General features: G+C 40.0%; 1 long non-coding RNA gene across 1 annotated transcript; it reads right to left on the reverse strand.

Moving 5' to 3' along the window:
- Positions 1 to 1,118: 1,118 nt before the first annotated feature.
- LOC139042216 (uncharacterized) lies at positions 1,119 to 25,126 on the reverse strand. The gene is made up of 4 exons (XR_011498694.1): positions 24,817 to 25,126; positions 18,235 to 18,293; positions 9,526 to 9,722; positions 1,119 to 7,041 (listed from the first exon to the last, which is right to left on the reverse strand). It is a non-coding gene; the product is annotated as an uncharacterized lncRNA (long non-coding RNA).
- Between the last annotated feature and the right edge of the window lie 132 nt (positions 25,127 to 25,258).

Below are 25,258 nucleotides of genomic sequence, written 5' to 3' on the forward strand. Positions count from 1 at the left end.
AACAGAGATTTCTAAATATCATTCTGACAACCTTCACTCCCTCTTATTTCCCCGAGGAATTCATCAACAACTCTTGGCCCTTGGATAAAACCCCTGAGGTGACAGAAGAGCAGGACACTGCACTGCTTAGCAACAGCAGAAACAAAGTCCAAAGGCTTTCTTGCTAAGAACCTGCCTTTCCCAGCAAACAGTGGGATGATGTTTATATCTTTGACACTAGGATGCCCCAACCATACTATTATTTTTTCCTGTTCTGTGCAGTTGTTTGCAGAAAATTTGGGCACAACATGCAGAGTTGTTTATCCTCTCAAGGAGATCTATTACTGAACTGTATTTGGACTGCTGACTTCTTACCATGAGTCCTAAGATGAGGCTTATCCCATCCTTGGGTTTGATAGTCTCCTAAGGAGCATTCAGATCTCAGCCATCTCTATCTAAGCTGTGGTTTTCAAACCAAATCTAAGTGGGAAAAAGAAGGTGTGAGTCATGTAACTCAGTCTATATCACTCCAAACATTGATCCAATTGAACAACGCTGGTTTGGCATCTGCTGGTGGAGTATTATCCATAAGAGAAAGGCCACGTATTATTCTAGGAATGTTATTATCTCAAATATTAGCAAGAAGTTCAGGACAGCACTTGATCCACACTCAAATTAGCATGTCTTCTATGATCATTCTCATAGTATCCAAAGTAAATTTCCCTCGTTCAAAACACTGCTATGTCTCCTCAAAGAAATCCCTCTCTCTGTCTCTGTCTATCTCTCTCTCTCTCTCTCTGACAGCCAAATCTCTCTGACAGGTGTTTCCACATGAATCACTTTCATTACCAGAGTTTGAGTAAATACTGTCTTCCCTATCCAGAACAGATACATAGAGAGATAAGAAAAATTTCTTCTTTTCAGCATCCTCCAAGACTGAGGTCATTCTAGCCAATTGTTAACCTGAGACTACATAATGCATACAAAACCCTGAACTCATTTATCTCTAAAAAGACATTTTTACTTATCTTCATCAGTTTAAATACTGCTTCACCTGGTATAATTATATACATCTATCTCTTTAATGATTAGGAGAAATTCATCACAACAGCAGTTGTTTCATTTTTACATCAACAATTTTATTCAAAATAATTCAATACAGAACTTTACTTCCAACACTCTTTTGTGTATGAATCACACTTCAGACATTAACTAAAGATTAGCCTATGAATTGGCAATTTCCATGAATTCTTACTCCACAGTTTTCTCTAAATTATATGTTATTGTTTTGCTGTATTTAATCCAATAACTAAAGGCACCATATCATTATCATACTCATCCAATTCTGTACTATATTCTGTAAATCTCAAAATTTGCTTTCATTATCTCCTATGCAGAAAGCCTGAGCCAGTACATCATCCTTCCCCCATCAGTGAATACACACAACCAATATTTCCACTGTTAGTAAAAGTTATAAACAGAATTCTGTATTTGTGTTATTTTTCCATTATACAACAGGAAAAATTTCTTGGCAAAATACCTGATATAAGAGAATTGCTCAAAAACGTTTAGCCTAGCTTTTCTTGTTACTTTGATTCTGAGAGAGAATGAAATAGAAATTAATGCCAACCGTTATTCTAGGTTCTAGAATGTCAATTTCTTTGGTCAGTTGTTCCCTGGTAGCTATTCCAGGATAAGCGTTCTGTTCAAACCATGATTGGAGGATATCCTTTTCACTGTGGTTCAAAACAATCCTCCTTTGCTGGGCTCTCTTTGTAGTGAGCCTGATGAAAACAAAAAAGGGATAGGGAGCATGAAGGATTGTGGTGGGAGCACATAGTTTTTGTTTATTCCAGGTTGAAAGTCTGTACATTCAATGATGACTATATATTTTTACTTTAGGGACACAGATTAAGCCATGCTACTATGGACACAAATAGGTATAAATATATATTTTAGAAAGGATGATAATCAATGATCGAAGTATACAAAGCAAGAGTTTACAGAACATCCATGACATTACATGCAAAGAAAATAGGAAGGAACAGAACCTAGGAAAATTCCTGAAACTAAATGAAACAATATCATGAAAAAATTAAAAGTTTGAATAAAATCATAGAAGTTGGTACAGTGGAATAAATGACATATTTTGATAAAATTAAATATATAATGTTAGGAATTCCTTGTGTTTTGTCCAACTAAAATGTTAACTTTAACACTTCAGGTAAACAACTCATGTGTGGTACCCCTGGTTGCCATCTTAAACTTGAAATTACAGTAACACTTTTCAAAAGACACCGTCCTTGGATCCAGTTTATCACTGGGTCTCCTCCAAAAACATATCCCTCCAATCATGGTGATAATTTAAACTTTCATAAACTCTGGAAAATAAATTAGGCTTTTGTTATTATAAAAGAAAACAGTGAAGAGGTTGATGGGAACTTATCACTTGAAATGCTGATCAAATCCATATTGGGAGAGTCACCTAGCTTTCACAGAGACTGCTGGCCAATTTAGCAAATCCCAGAGACACAGGATTTATCAAGACCTAGGGTGGCCCACCTATTTCTTAAATATCTTTCTATTTAATCATTTCATTAAATATTTAATGCCTTTACAAAGGATTTCAAAGCAATCAGATTAAGAGGATGTGAAAGTAAAGATTACAGTAGGTAATTTTGCATCTATCATAATGCCTTTCCAAATATGACTTTGGTTCTGTGCTCTCTAGTTTATACATATATAAACATGTTGTTCTTTACTATGTTCAAGTTCTCTTGTTTCTTAATTATCTTGGCTTGGCCATTTTATTTTATGTTGGATAGGCTTTTTTTTTGTGAGGAAGATTGGCCGTGAGCTAACATCTGTTGCCAACCTTCCTCTTTTTGCTTGAGGAAGATTATCCCTGAACTAAGGTCTGTGCCAATCTCCCTCTATTTTGTATGTTGGATGCCACCACAGCATGGCTTGATGAGCAGTGTATAGGTCCGTGCCTGCAATCCAAAACTGCGAACCGCAGACTGCTAAAGCAGAGCACGTGAACTTAACTGCTACACCACCAGGCCAGGCCCTGGAGAGGCCTTGTAATTTGTGCAGCGTTCATGCATTCTCCACAGATTTTTTTGATCAGATCTTTTCTATTGAAAGCAGGTGTGTCATTTTTCAGCTGAGAACATTTTCAGTGAGAGACAGACAATGCCCCAAAGAGGTCAGGGTGTGGTTCTGAGAGGCAACTTTATCCACCATTCAAGAACTTTACAATGCTTTTTGCTAAATATTTTCAATGAGAAAGAAGTATTTGCTTATTTTGCAACTGCAATTCAAATATTTATTATAGAGTATAATGTAGAAAGAAATGAATAAACCTTTGTGCAAATGTTTGCTCCCCAATTCTTTCTTTCCATCTATCTGTCTTTGTCTAGGCGATTATAAAACTCAGTTTGACTTTCAAAAATTGCAGAATGGACATACTGATAGGCAGACAATCTTCATGGGACTTTTCCTTGGGGTGTACCTCAAAAACTGTGTTGGTTTCTCCTATTCTTGAGGAAATGAAAGGAATATTCTGTTCATTCTGTAACTATCTCCCATCTCTTACTACAATAGTAATTGCCACTCAGTGTAGTTTCTGCCATGTCAACCACTGTTGTGATGGGCTACCAAGGACTTGAAGTGAATTAAGATATAGGATCCAGATGAAGCACTTGTAAGGAGATAAAAATACCTGTGGTATTTCCTATAGGAATTCATTTTGACCACATCTTATCTGAGACAAGTAATAACACACTTTAAGAGGTTTAATACTCTTTTCACCCAAAAACTTTGCATACAGCTACCAGCCATCTGACCTCCACCCATGCCCCAGCCAAGAGAGGTATCAAAGGTACAGTTTGGCTCCTGCCTGCCTGGAACACATAAAGGCTTTTAAGGAGAGGCCCCTCAGTGACTGGGGACTATCTGAATCCCCACAGCAGTCTCCCCTCTGTAGCTGGCCAGTTGCCTGACACTCTTTTCTTCTTCAACCTTGGTTCTCCACTGGAGCTGGTTGGGGAGCAACAGGACTGCACCTGACTCCCTGGGAAACTCTTCAGGGGTACAAAGTCCTTTGTTTAGGGCCAGCCACAAATTCCTGACTCCTGACTTGCACAAAGTACAAACTGGCCAGGCCAAGGAATGAGTCCCAACTCTCCAGCAAGAAACAGCACTTGGACCTTCTTCAGAGCCTAAGATCTGACCTAGACTGCTAGTGAGTGAATCCCAACTCCCATTTCCAGGTGCTAAATCCTGCTCCAGAGGCAAAGGGGAGGCTTTTTGCACCTGAGGATTCCTCTCCGCTTTAACAGATGTTCCCCTGGAGGAGACTGTCAACTGATGGGAATGGACCAGACCTGACAGAGGCCTTCATGGGCAAGGTGACAAGATGTAATCCACTGCACAGGTCTGCATCCTGAGGCTTCTCTGGGCTGGCCTGGCCGGGTCTTTCCAAACCTCTGCCAAAGAAAGAAAGAATAAAAAGTACAAATATAAATTGTAAAATGCAATATACATTACTACATATGCTCCAGGCACATCAGTTAAGAGGATATTTCCAATGACTTTATAGCAATAAATTTGAGAACAGAGATGAAATGGACATATTCTTGGAAAAGTTCAACTTGGCAAAAATGACTCAAGGAGAAATGGTTGTCCTATGATCATTTAAAATATGGAATTAGTAGTCAAAAATCTTCCCATAAAGAAAACATCAGACTCAGACGGATTGACTAGAAAATTCATTTAATGAAGGAATAAGTTTTTACACAAGATTTTAGAGAATAGTGAGAGAGGTAGCAAACCTAATTCATTCCAAGGCTGGTTTAACATGATCCAGACCCCTAAAGATAGTGCTAGTAAAGAAAATGATTAGAGGCCCACTCCTTTGTGAACATAGATGCTATGATTGTAATCAAAATATTGGAAACTACAACCCAAAAATACATAAGAAGGATACATCATGACGTAGTTGGGTTATTCCAAAAACACGACATTCTTTGATATAAGAAAAATCTATTTAAATCACCACAGGAACAAGTTACAAGAGAAAAAAAATTATATAATTGCAATCAATGAAAAAACATTTAAGTGCTTCAAAATCCATAGAGAGGGAAGAAATAAAGAAACTGAACAAATTAGAAATAAGTGGACTCCTTTTGCAGAAATTGATAATATGCAGTATAGTAAATGCCACATACTAAATATGAAACTGGGAAATACTGACAACGATGTCACCTCTCACTCTGCTGATTCAATGTATTACTGCAGTTTTCAGCCAACACAGTAAAAGGAAAATAGAATAAGGATTGTATAGAAATACAGGTGCCATTACTGGCAGATGAGGTAATTGTGTACATATGAAATAATGTAGCATTCAGATGCTCAACTGGGTACTCTCAGATCTTGTGACATCTGCTTTATGCACATCCACAGGAGACTTGGTCACAACACTCTGGGTTCCCAGGCAGCAGCTCTCAGGTAAGGGGGATGGTGGGGGCTGCACACCTGACCCAGCACAGGATCCTCCTGGGGCTCTTCAAAGGGCAACAGCTGGGCCTGCATCTCCACTGAAGTTCTTGCCTTAAGTGGGGAAAACTTGGGTGGCCTCAACAAAGGGACTGCCTTTTAGATGTATGGAGACCTGGCTGACGTTTGGATGTCTCTCACAGTAGGGCTTCAGTGAGGCTGCTGCAGGACATATGGCTACTGTGGTGGCTCCATGGTGTAGGAACATTGCAGTAGCAGCCTCATAGGCCTCTCATCCAAAGGCTGCTGCAGTGGGGTCCTTCGGATTCTTGTTGGCTATCTCCCCTCTGAGGGGCAGACAATATCTGAAACAGGTACTGTGCAAGGGCCTCTTTCTTCTGAAGCACAAATTGCTTTGAATTTGGCAACTGCTGTTTGCTGGTTGTCTTGCTATGTTTGTGTTTGTTGGTTTTGTGCTCCATCCTCTAGCCCAGCCCTAGAGGGCACTATAAGCTGTATGATCAGGGGCTAAAACACTGGTGGACACTGCTGCCCAACCAGAAGGGATCAACAGCTCATGGAGCTTTCCTCAAGACAGTGTTTATGTTCAGGCTCTGGAGAGGTGTTCGCCTTGATCTGCTGTGTGGATTACTATTGAATGTTATATGGTTATTATTTCCTGTGGCCACAATCTCGATCCCAGCAGTGGACCTTTGCAGACCCCTCATCCCAAAGATGCTGCATTTCAGAATGGGATTCCTCGGCAGCTCCTTGACGCATACCTTGCCCAAGAGGCATTGGCCGAGACTTGACCACCATTTGTAGAGGTGTATGCTGCAGCTGAGAACACAGGGGCTCTCCATTAGTTTGAGAAAACCCCCTCTGCTCTTGTGATGGAAGGGAAGGCACCTGCTGCCCTAAATCCCCACAACTCAGGTGCATTAGATACTGAGCCTGGAAGAGCAGATTCTCTTGATAATCCTGAAGCTGTTGAGGCTGCTGTAAAGGACATCTGCAACCATTAGCCTGCTGTCCTTGAAATAGTGAGTGATGACAATGGGCCTTCTTCTCCTGTTGCTGTTGCCTCTCTCCCTGCACAGTAGAAATATGGTGCAGAATGAAGGGCCTTGCATGCTGGCTTTCTTCTTTCTCAGGCCCATCCCTCTAAAAATACTGCACAGAAGATGTAGGAGGATGAAAAAAGAGTGCTGATTTGTAGCTGGAAAATGGATAGGCAGGACAAAGTTTACTTCTCGTATCACCTTGATACTCCAAAGTACAGCTTGGTTCCTTTACAATGCCTGGGACCATAGTGTCGCCTGGGCCATCCTGTTGACTGGGAATTTCCTGTGTCTCTAGAGAAGAATAGCCAGCTCTCCCCAGTACAGCCTCCTCAGTAGAAGAGAAGTTGTGCTCAGTGGTGTAGTTGGGAGATTCTGCCTGAGTATCCTGGAGGCTTAAACATGAACGACCTTGAACAGGGAATTCATGTAGTTTCCAAATAGCAAACATTCTGTGTCTCTCTCTGGGTGGCAGTCGGGCTCTTTTATTCTGGAACCAGTTCTAAAGAGAAAAAAAGAGTAGTGTTTTATCAAATTGACTTATCTGGTTATATTCCTCAGTATATTTCCATAATGTAGGAGAGAATTTTGTAGTTAAGCCTAGTCTCAGCATTATCACTGACTTTCCTCCTGACCTTGTACTCAAAAATAAAGGCAATCTTCCCTGGGGCTACACGTGTGATTATGGAAGTCATACTGTACACAATTCCAAAACTCCAACCACCTTCAAAGTCTTCACTGGCCCTTCTGTACATTCAAACCTACATTAAACCATTACTCAAGCTGCTGCATAAGAATGAATTCATGGCTCAATGTATTCTAAATCATGTTCTTAAATTCATTGTTTTCAAACGTTATACATAAGCAAGAGTTTAAGTCATAACTTTACTGTATTGTATATGTGTCTCTAAGCATTTCATTTTAACACCTCTAGTCTCCATTGTTCATCCTCCCTAAAATGAGGATAATTATACATGCCAACCCATAATCCCCAGGACATTGGGTGAGCTGGAAATGATAAAATGCTTTTGTAGACAATCCATCCTAATAAGCCAGGGTTGCTGTAGACAGTTAGAGTCATGCAGCCTAAGCAACAGTACCTGGGGGCCTTTTGCCATCTGCTCACTCCTGGAACTGCCCTCTGGCTCCCAGTTCAGAATAGCTTTAGGCCATTAGTATTACTAAAGCTAAACGGATCTCTGATCCCCTCATGATGATTGTTTAAAGCAAAATTCTGACTGCGCACAGTGACCCTGACACCTCCAAACACACTTTCTCATTTTTTCCTCACAACTCCACAACATAGATAATTTTACAGAAAGCTGAGTTACAAGAGTCAATTTGTCAGAGATTATAGGGCCAGTTCGAATGTTGATTTCACGAAGACCCAACCAGAAAACAAGTGCTCACTTTCCCTAGTCTAACAGCCTGCCCTGATCCTCCCCCAACTGTGTTTGCTTCCTGATCACATCACGGACACTCTCTCTAAGCACATGCAGCTCAATTCAGTGCAAGGCAATTTGAATGGCCATATCTGTGAACTTCATGTTATAAAACTATCCCTGTGACATGTTTGGAGGATTAAAAAAAAAAGACTAAAAAACAGTTTGAACTTGAGAAACCCAGTGGTCATGAATCCAGAAATGTAAAGAAAATACAGTATAAAAATGTTTTAAGTATTTGACCAGTCTCTATTGTTTCCTGGCTGTTACCTTTTTTAGAGTTTCTACTTAGTTATATGAAATCATTAACTTGTATTTTTCTTGAAATGTTTCCAACTCATGAAACTCTTATAATATGATGACATAATTACTTACATAGTATTTGCCTATACTTTTATCCTCCAAAGCTACTCTTGCATTCCCTTTCTTATTTCCACCAAGATAATTTCCTCCTATTGTCAAACAAACAACCAATAAATTCAAAGATCTATGGAAATTACAGGACAAAGAGAAATAAGAAAATCTTCCTAATTGTGTGTATGGCACAAAAAGTACAGCTCTAATAAAATTTCATGGAGCTATTATCAATCATTTCTAAAAACAATCATATGAGAGATTCCCTGGACAAAATTTGGTTCACACAGCAAATGGTTATGAAGCACCTGCTATAGCTGTGATGTATTGTGCCAAGTGATGGGACACTATTGAGCCAAGTCCTTTCTCTTGCACTTCAGACTTGGATATTCAACTATTTACTTACTATTTCCACTTGGAGGTTTAATTGGCATACTGAACTTATTATGTCCAAAGTAAAGCTCCTAATGCCTCTAGCATAAAACCACTCTATTCCAGGCCTCCCTATCTTAAAGGCAACTCTAATCTTCCACTTGCTTAGGCCAAAATTTTGGATCCCTCTTTATTGGATATACAGTGAGAAGATGCAAAGACCTCTCAGCAAACTATTGGCTCTACCTTCAAAATAATAGTTCTCTAGGTGCCAGCCCAGTGGTGCAGCAGTTAAATCCACACATTCTGCTTTGTTGGCCTGGGATCCACTGGTTCAGATCCTGGGTGTGGACCTATGCACTGCTTGTCAAGCCATGCTGTGGCAGGCGTCCCACATATAAAGTAGAGGAAGATGGGCACCGATGTTAGCTCAGGGTCAATCTTCCTCAGCAAAAAGAGGAGGATTGGTGGCAGATGTTAGCTCAAGGCTAATCTTCCTCAAAAGTAATAATAATAATAATAGTTCTTTATACTTCTACAGTCAGCAACCTAATCCAAACCATCATTGTCCTTATCCTAGATAATTACAACAGAATCTTAACTGGTCTCTGCTTCCAAACTTGATCCACAATAGTCTATTTTCCATAAAACACATACATAACATATTCATGCCCACACTGACATAAATAAGAAAAGTGACCAGATGTCAACACTTTGTTCTGTGTGATGAAATACTATGAAACTTTTTCAGAATTCTTTACATTTTATATTTGTCAATAAAAGATATATGAATGCAAAGCTTTGAATATTTCATTTACATCAATTATATATACTTGACAACGCAGTTGTTTGGCCAGTTCTTTTCGAGTGGTAAAATCAGGGTAAGGAGTCTCTTCAAATGTCTGATTAAGAATATACAATTCATCTGTAGTAAATTTATGTCGTTGTTTTCCCTTTCCTCCTCTCCATTTTGTTCCTTTAACTTCCTTATGACCATCTTCTTCGACTGGAGATCCTGAAAAATATATAAATGGAAAGGGAAATGCATTGAGGAATAATGATAGTATCTAGAAAAAGAAAAGACTGTTCACTGACTAACCATTCATAAAAGATTTTTAAAAAGTGGAACCCCACCTCACACCTATTTACAATAATAAGATTACTAATAGGTTAAAGGCCTATCTTTAAAATTATGAGGAGAAAATGAGATTTATGACCTCTAAGGTAGGGAATCAACTCAACAGCACTAGCAACAAGGGTAGGGAAGGATTTCTTTAGTTTAATAAGAAGTCACACATTATAAAAGAAAAGGCTGATGAAAAAATGCTCAGCCTCATTAGTAATTGAAGAAATACAAATAAACCAGCTCACACCCATCTGGTAACCAACTTAAATGTATGGGACTAGAGTAGGGAAGAACGATAAAGAAAATAGGAAATCAGAAGCAGGGTTGGTATAAGTATAAGTTCTTAGAACCACCTTGGAAGTAATTTTATTATATACAATCAAATTGAAAATGCACATATCCTTCAACACAGCAATCAAAGGACACTTGAAAACAGTAGGAAGGTTTTGTAGTGAGGTTACAAGAATGGTAAAAACAAGAACAAAACAAAAAAACAAGGTTTAACTATACACTGTCTATGAGAGACTCATTTTGGACCTAAGGACACATATAGGCCAAAGAGTGAAAAGATGGAAGAAGACATCCCATGCAAATAGTAACCAAAAGAAAGCACAGGTGGCTATACTAACATCAGGCAAAATATACTTCAAGTCACAACTGTTATGAGACTAAGACATTATATAATGACAAAAGGATCAATTTACCAAAGAGATACAATAATTTTAAGTATGACAGACCAAACCTCAGACCTCTCAAATATATGAAGCCAACATTGACAAAATTGAAGGTAGAAATAGTGAACAACATAATAATAGTAGGAACATCAATGCCCCACTTTCTATGATGGATAAAACAACCAAACAGAAGATCAATAAGGAAATAGAGGACTTGAACAAAAGTATAGACTAATTAGACATACCAGACATATACAGAACACCCCACCTAAATGAAGAATATACATTCTTCTCAAGTGCACATGAAACATTTTCTAGAAGAGACCATACATTAGGCCACAAAAGCAGTCTTAAAAAATTCAATATTGAAATCACACAAAGTATATTTCCAATTACAGTGGAATGAAATTAGAAATTAATAGCCAAAAGGAAGCTGAAAATCTACCCATCTGTAGAAATCAATCAACATACCCTAGAACAATCAATGGGTCAAACAAGTCACCATGGAAATTAGAAAATACCTTATGACAAGTGAAAATAAAAAACATAACACCAAAACTTATGGGATGCAGTGAAAGCAGTGCTAAGAGAGAATTTTTTAGCTGTAAGTGAGTACGTTAAAAAATATATCAAATCAACAACCTAACCTTAGACCTCAAGTGATTAGAAAAAGAACAAACTAAATCCAAATAGAAGACAGAAGGATATAATAAAGATTAAAGATTTTTAAAAATGGAGAATAAAGGGGCCGGCCCCATGTCCCAAGTGGTTAAGTTTGAGTGCTCTGCTTTGGCAGCCAAGGGTTTTGCCAGTTCAGATCCTGGGGGTGGACATGGCACCACTTGTCAGGCCATGCTGAGGTGGCATCCCACATGCCACAACTAGAAGGACCCACAACTAAAAATACACAACTATGTACTGGGGGGCTTTGGGGAGAAAAAGGAAAAATAAAATTTTTTTAAAAAGTAGAGAATAGAAAAAAACTGAAAAGATCAACAAAACTAGCAGTTGGTTTTTCTAAAGGATCAACAAAATAGATAGATCCTTGTCTACATTAACTAAGAAAGATTCAAATAAAAATCAGAAATGGGAGCATCACACCTAATACCATGGAAATAAAAATGAGTACAAGAGAATACTACGAACAATTGTGAAACCAAGAATGAAAAAGTTAAAAAATCTCCCCTAGAGCAGAAAACTTTGAGATAAGCTTTGCTAACTCCAGCTTTGCATAATCAACTATTGTTTAAAACTAACCAGATTTTGATGTCCCTCCTTAGTAAAGGAAGGAGCTGTCTTTCCCAGGAACTCAAGACCCAGATGTCAAGATTCAGCTTCATAAGGCCAAATGTAGGCTGAAGATGAAAACTAAACAGAAAAGTCCAGTCAAGGGAAAAGAAATTCAGTCTTCAAGGCCAAATGCAGGCTGATGAGAAGGTACCAACCAGCAATGCATTATGCTCCCGCTACCCCTACTTAACACTCCAGCACATGCTCTCCCTTTCCTACCTAAAACCCCAGATAAAAACCCCTCCCTTTTTCCCTTTAAGGAGGTGAATCTGAGTTCTAACTCCCATGTCCTTGTCTGACTGCCTTTCAATAGTAAACCTCTTTCCTTGCCACAAGCCTGACATTTCGCTTATTGTGCCTACAATGCATCAGGTAAATGAACCTGCATTTGTGTTTCATAACAACTGTATACCAACATATTTGATAACCTAGAAGAAATGGAAAAATTTCTGGAAACACTCAATCTACCAAGACTAAATCATGCAGAAAAAGAAAATCTGAACAGACTAATAACAAGACTGACTCAGTAATCAAAAACCTCCCAGTAAAGAAAAGCCTAGGACAAGATGGCTTCACTGGAGAATTCTACCAAACATTTTGAGAAAAATTAATGCCAATCCTTCTCAAATACTTCCAAAACATTGAAGAGAAGAGAATACTTCCAAACTCATTTTATGAGTTTTACCCTCCATTATCCTGATAACAAAGGTAGACAAAAATATCATAAGAAAACTACAGAACAATATCTCTGATAAATATTGATGCAAAAATCCTTAACAAAATACTAGCAAACCAAATTCAACAGCACATTAAAGTGTTTATACATCATGACCAAGTGGGATTTATACCTGAAATGCAAGGATGGTTTAAGATACAAAAATTTCAATGTAACATACCATATTAACAAAAAGCACAAAAACCATATTATCATCTTAATTGATGCAGAAAAAGCACTTGACAATTTTCAACACCCATTCAGGATAAAAACACTCAACAAACTAGGAACAGAAAGAAAGTACCTCAACATAATAAAAGCCATTTTTGAAAGACCCACAGCAAATATAATACTCAGTGGTGAAAGACTGAAAGCCATTCCCAAAGCACTTGCTTGGAGGACTTCACATCCTACAGGCACTGTGATTGAGCCATCATTGCTTTGGAGTCTCTCTGTTGAAGATTTTTGCCTCGAGACAGAGATGGTGATGGGAGCAGTGGACTCCTGGGTCCACCATACATAGTTCAGGAGCCTCTGACAAATGAGTCACATATTATTCATTGAGCACAACACCAAAAGATATAAGACACAGTTGGAGCAGACCACAGAGCCTTCTCTCCTCAGTTAAGGTTCTTCTAAAAAAAAAAATCAAAGCCAGAACACTGATATTTTGTGATATCTACCTTCTCAAAGAACAAGATTGTCAAGTCTCTTTCATACCCCAAGCTTGGAAAGTTCCAAGTTATTTTGAATTGCACAGAATATCAAATCATTTGGGAACCAGGGGGGAAAAAATCCCAGGACCACTTCAGCAATTCTTCCAGGATAGCTCTTTAGGTTTGGGAAGGTTTTTTTTTAACTTTTTACCCTGTTAACTTTTAAACATGCATGAAAAGTAAGAGAGAAGAGAGGAATGAACCTGATGATCCTATCACTGACTCAAATAAATGGCACTACATAGCCAGTCTTATTTCATCCACTCACCTCCTTGACACCCCTTCCCATTACTCTGAAGTGAATCCCAGACATACTGTTTCACCCAAAACTACTTCAATATATATCTCTAAAATATAAGAAATATTTTTTATAATGAGTTCCATATTGTTGGATATTTATTTAGGTTTGTTCTCATTTCTCTTTTTTATTCCAGTTTTATTGAGATACAATTGACAAGATATCCCTTTTAATGTAATCAAAACTTCATTTTCAAATACCTGAGCCTCTCAGAAAGTCCTAGCACCCAATTCCACTGTTCGGCAACCACAAACAATTACATCAGTGACATGAGCTGTCCTCAGCCTACAAACCTGCACTTTTAAAAAATGAAAGCTCAATCCCTCGGAAAGCACTAGTACATAAGGTAGGTTGCCTCTCACCAAAGAAACTCACCGTTGGAAGACATGTTGAATCTCTAGTCCAGGGTCTTTTGGAGTGACAAAGTGATGAGCTCTGGAGCAGCAATAATATACCCCTGAGGTGCCCACCCTAGACACACCTTAGACACAGCCCTAGACATGGCTCCACCCTAGGTGGGGCTCCACCCCAGATACACCCTTGGATCACCTTACCTAATCCACCTCTTCAAAACCTGGCTTCCATTCATTGAGCACCAACTGAATCCAATTTTCTTATTTATCTTTGTAATACCCTGACAAAGTAGGTACTATTTTACCCCCACTTAGACTTAGAGGACACCAGGGACAGAGAGATTTAGACCATAGAGGAAGCCTCTGACCCAGACAGTCTGATCTCTGACCTCATGCTTGTCACTACCATCCTATTATGTTATAGACTGCAGGATGTGTGAGTATGGAAGGCTTGTCAGGCTCACAGAGGATCCACATTGCTTGATATATCATTCGACTAAGGAATACTGAGATTGGGAGCAGAAGAGACCAGAGACTAATATTGAATAAGGATTATAGACATTAGATCATTTGCTAATTCATCTTATCCTTGAAACAGTCCTTGAGATAACCAAACCCTCCATTTTACAGATGAGGAAATTGCAGGCCATTGGAGTTTTCTTCACAATTCTAGGACTTTTTACCTTCCCAAATGTGTGGGAGAAGGTTTTTATATACTCCAGGTCTGAAAAACATAACACATGCTTGACAGTTCTTTCATATTAATTCATCTGAATTCAGAGGGATCCACATGTGCCCCTTTCTATTTAAAAAAATTGCTACAAATTTATGTGACAAACCCAACGAATTGATCTCTCACACATTATATTACTTAAGTCTTGCAATAGCCCTACGTGGATATATATTACTCATACCTGTGATACATATGAGGACACTGAAGCCCAGAGAGATGAGCTAAATTGCCTGAGGTCAAACTCTAAGAAGAGGAAAATGCCTAGAGGAACATAAAGCAGGTGGAAGTAAGGTTTAATTAGGCATGTTAATGGCAGAGGTGCAGGCAGAGGGAAAGCCCGTGTTTCTGACTTGATTTCAACAGAGATCACACCTTACCAACAAATGAAGATAAAGCACAAGGAAGAGACTTGGTGGGCAGATGAAATCATGGGAGGTCATGTTAATGAGTTATGACTGTAGATTGGTCCTCTGCTGTCTGCTTGGGGTCAGAGGCACTGATAGCCAAGCCAGTGCATTTGGGCAGTACCAGGTGCTCTGAGGTAGTTGAGGGGAATATTTTGGGAGCTGGAAGTGTTGGAGGAGTTTGGAGGCTAAGAGAGCAGAGCAAACCAAGATAAGGTTGGACCTAAACTGATTTCTCTGCTTTTTTTTTTCTTCCCAGTAATTCAAAGTTCAAATCAGCTATTCTTGGCTTTATTTTTTCTCTCAGTACCTTGAATTCACACTAGGTGGTGACCTTTCCTGTGCCTCCTCCATCAAGCTGCTTCCAAAATACATTCTGCCAGACACGTTCACTTCCTTGCTTCAGGTTCTTTCCCTAACTCCAGTCAGTCTTGCCTCTGGTCCCATTCCATCATTTAGATGTCACTGACAAAGGTCAACAAATCAGCCTCTAAATTGCCTAATCGTATAGTTAAACTTCCTCCCTAAGGCATCAAACATCGTTGGCCAATCCTTTTTTTCTTGAAAACTCTCTTACTTCAGATTCTTTATATTGATAAATAAATGGCAAGCAATAGGATATTGGAGTATATGAGGAAGCCATTTGGTGCAAAACTAATTTGGCCTAACCTTGTTTTTTCCCAAAAGGGCCTGAGGTGGCCATTGAGCATACATTGTATATCTGCTTTAAGCATCGGCTATGTCCCAAAGACAAGAAAAAATGCCCTTGAGATAAAGATGCACCTCCTGGTGCATTGGCATTTCCTTAAGGATAAGCATCTCTCCCTAGACTAGGAATTGATTGCTGCACCCACTTGTCACCACCCAGCTCAAGACAACACACCTGCTACTTTCTGTGTCCACCAGTCATGACAGGGCAATCTCATCACTATTGTAAAAGGGGCATTTCAATCATATTGATGTGGATTAAGGCTGCCCCAGCTAGAGAAGCCCAAGGTGACCTGGCCTACATGCCAAACTATACGACCCAGTGGACTTTTTTTATGGTATGAATTAGGACCGCCCCAGGGAGCGAAGCCCAGGGCATCCTCACCTACATGCCGATCTGTATGGCCAGATTCGTATCTAAAGTTATATGACCGCACAATAACCAGACCCCATCTGCACTGAAATCATTTAATGACTTTTTACATCATCTTTTCTTTTCTCCAGTAAAAATAAGTCCCGTACCCATGCCTTAGAAAATTAGCCCTAACCCTCAACTCGGGGCAGCAGCAGGAGCTCTGACCGCCCATGGGTCCTGTCCCCACGCACCAGCTCTGCCTGCCCATGGGTCCTGTCCCCATGCCAGCGGGGGCAGCAGCAGCTGCTCTGCCTGCCCATGGGCCCTGTCCCCATGCTATTCCACACTATTCTCTAAATAAAAGAGCACTACTGCCAGATCTTGAGAGTCTAAGAAATCTTTCTTTCGACTCCTCAGCTCACCGACCCCGCATCAATATTGATGAGGATTTTTAGGCTGCTTAATTTTAAAACAGTTTATGATGAGGATTTTTAGGCTGGTTACTTTTAAAACTACAGATAAGAAGCAGGCTCCGAGGAGTGGAATTTGTTTGCCCTTTGATCAGAGACAATTGCATTTGTGAAGGAAATCTCCATGCCTCCCTCTCTGCGCCAGGAGGAAGGGGGGATGGCTTTATCTCTGGAAACCCTTAATGGGGAAGGCAAGAACTTAAGTTGTTTACTGTCTGGCAACCTCATGTAACTAACCCCCCACCCCAAAATCCTCCTTTGTCTTTAGCTGAAGATAATATTTGAGCGGTGACTTCTGCCATTTACTCAATCCGGTTTGATTCTTATCTAAAAGTTGTGGGGCCGCCCCATGGCCGGACCCTACCGGCACTGGTACCATTTTAACTTTTTTTTCCTTTGTCTTGTAAAGAGATGACTCACATACCTATGCCTTAAATTTAGCCCTAACCCTCAACTCGGGGCAGCAGCAGCAGCAGGAGCTCTGACTGCCCGTGGGTCCTGTCCCCATGCTATTCCACACTATTCTCTAAATAAAAGAGCACTACTGCCAGATCTTGAGAGTCTAAGAAATCTTTCTTTCGACTCCTCGGCTCACCGACCCCGCATCAAATATGACACATATTTTCTGGTGGTACACAACCACTCTGTGCACCCCTACTTCTGTGGAGTGCGCCATTCCTTTGTGGAAGGACTCTCCTGGGCTATATGGCCCTCAAATTCTGGCTCATAATAAACTCACCCCAATTTTGATTTATAGATTGGTTACGGATTATTTGCATCAACAATATTAAGCTTGGCTTCAAGGAATATCCACTTGAGTCCTTTATGCTTTTTAAAAATACCTCATAACGTGAGAGCCCAACATAGACCAGGCCCTGTGTATTGAGCCCTGTGACACAGCTGTGCAAAAGCACAAATGCAGTCTCTGCTCTCAGAGAAGCAACATTAGAGTGAACTTTTAGAAGTACTTAACTCCCAATTGTCACCTGCAAGGAAAAGCCAGAACTTACTAGAATGCCTAATAAGGAGTTTCATGACCTGGCCACTACTTCCCTTTCAGCCTCGCCTTTGAGACTCTGTGACTTCCTGCAAACTCTTAGCTCCAACAGGCTAGGCCACTTCCAGGTACTGAGATACTCTCCGCCCTCCTGGCCTGTACATCTTGACAAATAAAAATGGCAAGTAATAGGATATATTGGAGTATATGAGGAAGCCATTTGGTATAAATCTAATTCACCCTGATTTCTTTTTTTTCCTCCAAAAGGGCCTGACTGGCTATTGAGCACGCATTGCATATCTGCTTAGACATTTCCTATGGCCAGAACAAAGGCCCTTGAGATAAAGATGCAACTTCCCCCCACATTAGCATTTTTCCTTAGGCTAGGAACTGATTGCTGCACTCACCTCCCAGCTCACCTGTGACCACCCAGCTGGAGACAACAGACTGCCACCTGCTGTGTTCACCGAGACAGAAGACCTACCTGCTATTTCCATCAATCGCTGTGCCAACAGAGCAGTCTCGCGACTATTGTAAAAGGGACATTCCAATCATATGTGAAACATTCTCTTTGAGGGTATATAATGACCCTGTATACCCCCCCCCCAACTCTTTGGAGTGATCTGTTCCTTTGTGGAAAGACTCTCCCGGGTTATAATCCTCAGATTTAAGCTCAGAATAAACTCACCCAAATTTTCATCTATAGATTGGTTATGGATTATTTTCGTCGACAATCTGCTTCAGGTGCTGCAAAGAAAAGTCCCAGGTGACATTAGAAGAAAATACTTTAACCAAAAGCAAGTTGATCAACATGGCAATTTGATTAAAATAATCATCTGGTTAAAAAGAAAAAGGCAGCAATAACAACAAGTGATTTAAGAATTTGGTGCTCTGTAGAGTAATTTTGTTTTCCTTAAGTGTTTTCCTCTGGGTTTTTCCCTGCCTGCAGAATTTGGGGATGTTTCCTCTACTTTTTGCATCCAGTGAATTTTTAATTCATTTTCCCCATTGTTTTTGTGATGTTAAAATTTAAACCATAAATGCACAAAAATGTGGTTAGTCCTCAGTTTGCCTACTGCAAAAATATAACATTTGCCTTCTACACAGATGTTGGAAACAGAATATTTCGTTCATTCACTTATTAAATAAATATTTCTGAGCCCCTCCTGTGTGCCACAATTGTTCTATTTAGCGATTAGCAATAATGTGTTTGTTATACCAAAGTTTGGGTCATTTTTTCATTGTTTTTATTTAAACAAAGCCTTTGGCTTCACCTTTAAGTGATCCTTTTCTTTTTGTTTTTCAATGTACATGCTCAAAGGGAAATTATTCAGCATTGTGGACAGATTTTTGGGACCTCTCTCCGTAGTATAATAGGTAAATCTAGCAAGAAAATTTCATGGGCTTTAAGTCAGTACAATAACGTCTGTGCTGCACTGTGAAACAGCTGTGCAGGCCATCTTCAGCCTGTGTTAAAATGACCTTGCAACCCCACACCTCATGACTGAAGATGCCAGCTGGACAGATCCACATCAGGAAAAGAGAAAGGGGTACCTCACTCTCACATCTCCCAGCTGCATCTTAGAGATTGAGGGAATAATTAATGACCCTGGTCCTTGCCTCCCTCCCCACATAGATAATGTCAGTATCTCTGAACTTGTTTGATATATAATCAAGAAATTCTTGTTTATGTTACCTTTATTATATAATCTAGAGAAAAGCCGCGATGTGCTCTATCCCTTTTGTTAAGATATGTGAACTCTAGCTGTAAGGGGTTTTTTTCCTCTTCCCTGCATGTACACTGTTTGTGAAAGAGACATAAACTGCACTTAATCTCATACCCCTCAGAGCAGTTCCATCAGAGCACTCTCTTGAACAGTTTTCCTGGGGTCTGAACTCCTCATGCTGATTATTGAATAAACTCCTTCTCTAATATCACCTAGACTCTTTATTTCAGGCAACAGTAGTTTCACTTCCTTCCATCCCTTACCCTATGCTGAAATGTTGGTTATTCATGAGGAGAAGTTGATCTCTGTCAAACTGTATGCAATGTGCTACAGTATTCCAAGAGGAAGAGTAAAATTATTCACACAGGCTTAAGGATGCCTGGGAGGGTTAACCACAAGGCCACAAGCCTAGTGGAAGTAAACTGAGAACAGGCCAAATGTCCTGATGGGGTTCAAAGCAGGCTGCCCCAGCATATGCCACTCTGTTATGCAGATTATTTTGAGCTGAAGACAATAAAGATTCAGAAGACTCAGGAAGAACATTTCACCTTCCCCCAAACTGCCTAAAAGGATTTAACATAGAAGGCCTGATCCAGGAAGCAGCTAATACCATGAGATAACTATAGTATAAGGGAAAATAGGTGTGATAAGAAAGGCACCAATAAGCTCATCTTATCAAAATTCTGTCTCTTGGGCCACATTCTCTATAGGGGGCCCAGCAAACAGATGTCTAACAAACATTTGCTTTCCATTTCCATGTGAATTGTCTTCCTCCCCTTTGAAGTCCCAAACGGATACCCCCAACATCCTCCTTTGCCTTTAGCTGAAGATGATATTTAAGGTGACACCTTTGGCCATTCTGGCAAGTTGTTCAGTTTTCCTGGGTTTCTCCCATGTACACGTTATTAAACTTTGTTTTACTTCCTCCTGCTAACCTGCCTTTTTAATGTTTTTTAAAAGATTTTATTTTTCCTTTTTTCTCCCCAAAGCCCCCTGGTACATAGTTGTATACTTCTAGCTGTGGGTCTTTCTAGTTGTGGCATGTGGGACGCCACCTCAGCATGGCTTTATGAGCAGTGCCACGTCCACATCTAGGATCTGAACCAGAAAACCCTGGACCACCCCAACAGAGCACGCAAACTTAACCACTTGGACAGGGGGCCGGCCCCCTGCCTTTTAAATTTTTTGACCAGCCATAAGAACCAGAGGGAAATGGGTATGGGGGAATTCTCCCTAACCCCCTACAGGCTCTATGGGGACCCCCAAACTGTTACTGGCTACAAACATAGGTTCTTTACCCGCCACACAAGAGGGGACAAATAAAAACTGGAATGCCAGGCTTATGGCAAGGAAAGGATTCTATTTTGGGTGACGTCAAGCTGGGAGTTGAGACTGAGCCCTCAAATTCATCTTGTTTCATCTCATCGCCCCAAAAGATCAGAGGCAAGGGGTTTTTAAAGGTTGCAAGGAATGTGTCTGCTTGTGGGTGGGGGGAGTCAGTGGCCTTGCTGGTTGGAGCTTTCTCACCAGCCTGCATTCAGCCTCAGGAAGCTGTTTGCAGGGAGGAGAAAGAGATGATAAGGAATGCAGGTGGCTGTCCTTGGTTGTCTGCCTCAATCAGTGATGGCGGATTCTGGTGCCAGGAAGCCAGGGAGTAAGCAGGGAATAAGTGCTTTGCTTTTAACCCCATATATGCTTGGTTTAATGTAGGGAAACTGATATCAGGGCCAGTATCAAAACTAGCCCTAGAAGTCAACACCTGGATTTGTGGGAGGAAAATAAAAGTCTAAAGCCATATGTAATCCTAACTAGTACAATACGCTATCTGAAAACTTGGCTCAGAAATCCTTAAAAATTCCAAAGTTCAACAAAACAGGAAATGACATGTTAAAAGATTCACAAAATATCAATATAAACAGAAAAGTTACTCCATGACCAAAAGTAAACATGCCTGACAAAGCTATATAACATACCTATTGAAGTATTAAAGCTACACTCCACAAATCTGGTGAATTTGGCAAACTGACAATTCAAATTCGCTTTGAGCACTTTGGGTTTTGTTGAGATGATTTTATGTAAATTGCCCATTCAATGAATTGTATTTTCTCAAACTGAATTTTATCCATTTGCTTGCCTCCTCCTCCCATATCACAGCACTCAGTTCATGGAAGTATAAACAATAGTAAGAACAACAGCTAACATTTATTGAAGATTTACTTTATGCCACTTCTAAACTAACCATTTCCCAAATACACATAATAAATCAGTGTCCTATAGGCCAAAATCCTGCACAAAATCTGATTATCATCATCGTCATCATCAACCATCATCATTATTTGAATTTGAAGATTTTTAGGCAGGACAAACCCACCTTGGTTTCCCCAGAGTTTCACCACACCAAATTGGATCATCCCTATCCCTTTCATTCATTTGTTAATTTAATGCCCTGAGGACATTTCTGTTTGCAACCCATGAATGTAGGATCTCATACCTTAAGGTCAAATGGTCAGTTGTATTAAAATATTAAGTTATGCTGCCTCTAGTAAATCCCTATTGATTTGCCTGTCATCAGAACTACACTGTACCCAACCTGAAGCCTGGACTGTATTTGTCTTATTCACAGCTGTATCTCCAGGACCTAGCACTGCACCTGACACTAAATGAGTCCTCAGAAGGACTGACTGAATATTTGAGTGAATGACATAACCTTTTCTCCATTCACATTATACTTTGTCAACCTTTCATCTTTCCTAGTTTCCCTGATTCCAATTTAACTCCATCCAACGTACACCAGTCATTTTCCCCTCACTGATTAAAAAAATAAAATTGGGGGGCCAGCCCCATGGCGTAGTGATTAAGTTCACTATGCTACACTTCTGCATGCCAGGTTCGCAGGATCCCCAGTGCAGACCTACACCACTTGTCAGGCATGCTGTGGCGGCAACCCACATACAAAATAGAGGAAGACCGGCACAGATGTTAACTCAGGGCTAATCTTCCTTGAGCAAAAAAAAAGAAAAAAAAAGTTTTTACTGACTTACCTTGGCTAAGGGATCAAATCAAAACTACTTAGTTTGATACCTAACGACATTCATGATCAGGACCCTACCCACCTTGTGAGCCTCAACTCCCTTCACTCAACTTCACAATGTTCCCACATTGTTCCTTCTTGCAACAACAAATTGCTCTTAATTCTCTGGACACAATGCTGTATCCAAATTCCCATAAATTTGTTTAGATTGCTCTCCCTTCCTCACTCCCCCATGATCCTGGAAAACTGGGTTGCTATATTAGCACATGCCCATCCTACACTACAGCCATCTCATCAGAAATCCCCTAGGGGTACTATTATCTCTGGACGTCATGATACTGCATTATTGGTATACTTGTGTTGGGGGAGGGTAGAGTTTAAAATATTTTTTCCCAAATAGATAACGAATCATCATAAAATAATTTAATGAATAGTTCATTCTTTCTTCCTTAATTTGAAATGCTACCTTTATCATAAATGCTTGTGTATATGTCAGATCTCTGGAGTATCATTTTCCACTGATTTATTTGATTTACATATCAAATATCAAATGTTTTTAATTATTATAGCTCTTTATAGTGTGTCTCAATACCTGGTAGACCAAGCTTATAGGAAAAAACTATCTTTTTTTGCTTTATTTTGCACATCCCAAATTATCATTAAGGTTGAACGTCTTTTCATGTTTCTTGGCCATTCAAGTCTTCTCTTTAACAGATGTCCAATTCATATCCTTCACTCATTTGCCTATTATATACATTGAAGAATTTCTTCTTCCAGGTCCTTCAATGTTACTTATGGTGCCTTTCATAAGAACAAAGTTTTTAATTTAGATGCAGTTAAATTTTTTTCTTGCCCTCTATGGCTTTTCATTTTCATATCTTGCTAAATAGTTTCTTTCCCCTCTCTCAAAGGTTGTAAAACTCTTCTCCCATATTTTCTTCATTGTTTTCAATGTTTAGGTCATTAATCCATCCAGAGGGGAAAGAAAGAGATAAAGTGTAAAAGGGTAAGAGATTTCTTTGCCAACCCAGAGGGGATGGCAATATAGGATACAGAATTTAGTTGGGGGGCCAGCCCCATGGCTGAGTGGTTAAGTTCATGTGCTCCACTTCGATGGCCCAGGGTTTCAACAGTTCAGATCCTGGGCATGGACCTAGCACCGCTCATCAAGCCATGCTGAGGCAGCATCCCACACAGCAGAACCAGAAGCACCCACAACAAGAATATACAACTATGTACTGGGAGGACTTTGGGGAGGAAAAAAAAGAAGACTGGCAACAGATGTTAGCTCAGGTGCCAATCTTTAAAAAGAAAACAAAAGAATTTAGCCACCTCTGGCATGTGTGGAGAGGGTAACTTAGGTAGAAGAGAGGAAACCCCTCCGAATTTCCAGTTGATTGTGAGTTCCTTGTGGATTGACATAAACTACTCATATCTGAGTAAAGATCTTCTGGTACCTTCTGAATTCCTTATATGTGCATGACAGCCTAACCATAAAAGAGAAATACTGAAAAATAGTCTAAAATTAGAGAAATTCTTGAAAAGTTCTGTTAAAGGCTTAATCAGCAGTGTACTTGAGGAGAGTTACCCTGTCATTTGTAGGACAAATTCGATAAACGGATTGCATGTGGGTTGTTGAAGTGGTAGAACATAGGAAGGAATGACCCAGGGAGGCAACAGAAATTAAACCACAGTTTAATTCAGAGGATGAGATATCATGTTAATCAATAGAACACTTGACAGCAGACTAGATATGAGGGCAGCCCAAGGGGGGAATCTGGGTACCTGGAAGAAGGAAGATGCTATTAAAATAAATAGGGGAGCCTTGGTGAGGACTGACTTGGTGGATAACAACAGTGGACTTGTCTTTGAGGTGTGGTGCGATACTTAGTGAAAGTTACCAGCAGGAAACTGAGAGAGGCTAAGGCTGGAGAGATTGTTTTAAAGTTATCCAGATGGAGGTGAAATTGAATCTCAAAGATACTATAAACACAGAGAGAAGACAATAGGGAAAACCTGTATCTAGGGGACAGGTAAAAGGAAAGCTGAGAAAACAGGTATTCAGAGAGGGAGAACCAAGAGGGTGATATGATGAAGAAAGATTACGACTAAGACAAGCTGTTTAGCACTGGTAACCCTGATAGTGACAGGCACTGTGGTTTACCTGGGAAAGGATTTTGTCACATATTCTGGAATTCATTAAGACATAACCGAATACACTCATGTAAAAAACAAGGAAACAGAACCTTAGCTGTTTCCATGTCAACTGAAGAAGTTCTGGAAATGTGCCACACCTCATATAGCATGGTCCTTAAGAGGACCAGAGCATTCGGCTACCACTGGCTTCCAATATTCCTACCCACTTGCAGGACTTTAGGCACCTCTCTGTGCTGTCTCCTCTTCTTTCAAATGAAGGACAATAGTCTACTGCATAGAGTTGTTTAACAGTACTTTAAACAATGTCTTGAACGTAGTAAGCACTCAATAAATATGAGCTATTGTTTTCACTCACTTTTAAGGTCCCAGCGAAATGGTCTTCCTCTCATGAAGTCTGAGAACACGCTTCTGTCTGATATGTCTCCCACTGCGCACTGATGACACAGTGCTTAGCACAGGCTCGGCACACACGTCGAAGGCTCAGTAATATTAATAATAACCAAAACTTATAAAGCACTAGGGGCCAAACACTTTTGTGAGTGTAATACACGCATAACTCATTTAATCGACCCAAAGCCCCGGGGTAGAGAAATCAAGGCACAGACAAAAAGTTAATGGCAGAGCCAGGACTTAACCCGGGTGTCTATCCCACAGCCCCTGTTCATAACTGCTGTGCCCTAGGGTTCGATACTTCACTAATGAAGAAGCATGGCATGATTTCTCACCGAGCATGGCAGAGCTGAAGTTCAAAAATTAGACTCATGGTTATTAGAGGCGGAAAGCACCATCTATTCCAA

Source organism: Equus asinus, chromosome 26 (genome assembly GCF_041296235.1).
Source record: "Equus asinus isolate D_3611 breed Donkey chromosome 26, EquAss-T2T_v2, whole genome shotgun sequence".
Lineage (NCBI taxonomy): Eukaryota > Metazoa > Chordata > Mammalia > Perissodactyla > Equidae > Equus > Equus asinus.